This window comes from Nomascus leucogenys, chromosome 17, assembly GCF_006542625.1.
Source record: "Nomascus leucogenys isolate Asia chromosome 17, Asia_NLE_v1, whole genome shotgun sequence".
In the NCBI taxonomy this organism is placed as follows: Eukaryota; Metazoa; Chordata; class Mammalia; order Primates; family Hylobatidae; genus Nomascus; species Nomascus leucogenys.
In genome coordinates, this window is record NC_044397.1 from 75277345 (window position 1) to 75279634 (window position 2290).

The window sequence follows — 2290 nt, forward strand, 5'->3', positions numbered from 1 at the left end:
CACTAGGTGGAGGGACAGGGCTCTATCTGTGCTGACAGACAAATGCCAAGATGCAATGTAAAAAATGGAAAAATGAGGGGTGTTTTAAAAAATATTACTGAAATAAAAGTCAATTAAAATACTGCTTTAAAGCCTGTGCAAACCACATATTTACAATAAATAAATTCTCAATTCCAAGCCTGTATGCCAACTGAATTACAGCTTGAGCATGGGGTGGGTGGGGTCTGACATGTTGTTCTGCAACCTGGAACCCCAGGACCTTGGCTTCATCTGTCTTCTCACCGAAGAGTCTTTAGAGATAACTGTGGAAACGTAACAGAACATTACCAGGTGGAGTTAGAAGACTCTTGCACATGAAAGCCCTCCTCTTCCACCCCCCAAACAGGCTGGGCCCCGAAGCTTCTCATTCATGCAAGGCTGTCAAGTTTGGGGAGATGCCTATGCAAAGAGCTGATTTTTACCCAAGGGGCTGTGGGTGGAAACCAGATGAAATGGGATATGTAAAAAGTTGATGATATGTATGTGAGGACCTAATACTGTCTTATAAACATTTATAGAACCGATCATCAGCAATTCACTTGACAGGAAGCTCAGAGAAATCAAAAAAACATGCTGGAGATCCCAAGTTAAGGCAGTGGAAAAGCAAGAAACAGATTTAGGCATTCAGACTTCCAGCCCAGGGCTCTCACCCCATGCACTGACCACTCTATCCATAAAAAAGAGCAGTCCCTGGGGTATTGTTTGCAATGTCTAGAACCCAGTGATTTCTCTGGGTGATTGTTTTGTGTCTCACTGCAGTGAAAATGAATTAAGATGGTATCCAGTGAGATACAAAGATCTTCTTGACTGTGGAATGCCCAAAGGAGACTACAATCCACCTTGACTAGACTTGCAGGCGGAGATCAAAACCACCAGACTCAGGTGATCTGGGTGCATGCCTGCCGTGAGGCTGGGGACCAGATCCTGCACAGTGTCTGACACGTTGGTAGTGAGGAGGATTCTTGTCCCTGGAGATTCTAACATGCCAGGAAAAGCAGTGAGGCATTACAGAAGAAGCATTGGACAAGAGGTCAGAAGGTCTGGGCATTGTGACATGGGCAAGTTCTTCAAATTTCTAGAACAGTTTTCTCTTTTATAAAAATGGCATTAAAGGTATCTCTCCAGCTTCCATCACAGGGTTATTAAAAGGATTAGATGATATAACACATGCAAGCTAACTGAAAAATGTAAAGAGCCATACGAATATGAAGGAACATGATTATGATTATTACTATATTTTCCTGGTCACGGGAATAATATAATCATTGTAGAAAACTTGGAAATTGCATAAACGCAAAAAGAAGAAAGTATAAATCAGCCATAGTCTTCTAGAGTGAATGCCTATTAACATTTTTTCTCCATTTTTATTGTGGTAAAATATAAATAACATAAAATTTACACTAGTAACTTTTTTTTTTTTTTTTTTTTTTGAGACGGAGTTTCACTCTTGTTTCCCAGGCTGGAGTGCAATGGTGTGATCTCGGCTCACCGCAACTTCCGTCCATGAGTTCAAGCACTTCTCCTGCCTCAGCCTCCCGGGTAGCTGGGATTACAGATGTGCGCCACCATGCCCGGCTAATTTTGTATTTTTAGTAGAGATGGGGTTTCTCCATGTTGGTCAGGCTGGTCTCGAACTCCCAACCTTAGGTGATCCGACTGCCTTGGCCTCCCAAAGTGCTGGGATTACAGGCATGAGCCACCACACCCAGCTGACTAGTAATCATTTTTAAGTGTATAGTTTAGGGGTATTAAATACATTCATAATGTTTTGCAACCAATCATCAGTACCCACTTTTGTTTAACTCTTTTCATCTTGTAAAACTGAGACTCTGTACCCATTAAACAATACCTCTCAATTTTCTTTTTCCCTCTAATCTCTGGCAAGCACCAGTCTACTTGCTGCCTCTACTACCGTAAGTACTTAGGTAAATGGACGCATATATAGTGTTTGTCTTTTGTGAGTGGCTTATTTCACTTAGAATAATGTTCTCAAAGTTCATCCATATTGAAGCATATTTTAGAACTTCCTACTTTTTAAGCTGGATAATATTCCACTGTACATGTGTGTATCACATTTTGTTTATCCATTCATCTATCTATGATACTTGAGTTGCTTCTACATTTTATTTATTTTATTTTATTTTTCCAAGTTCAGGTCAGACGAGTAATGTGCCAAGGTTGTAACAAGGTTCAGAGGGTTCACACATGCACATGAATACCCAATCATCACGCTCATGAACTACAAAAGGAT

At 40.7% G+C, this 2290-nt stretch overlaps 1 pseudogene; it reads right to left on the reverse strand.

The window, feature by feature from the left end:
- Positions 1-2193: 2193 nt before the first annotated feature.
- On the reverse strand, positions 2194-2290 carry LOC115831073 (annotated as a pseudogene).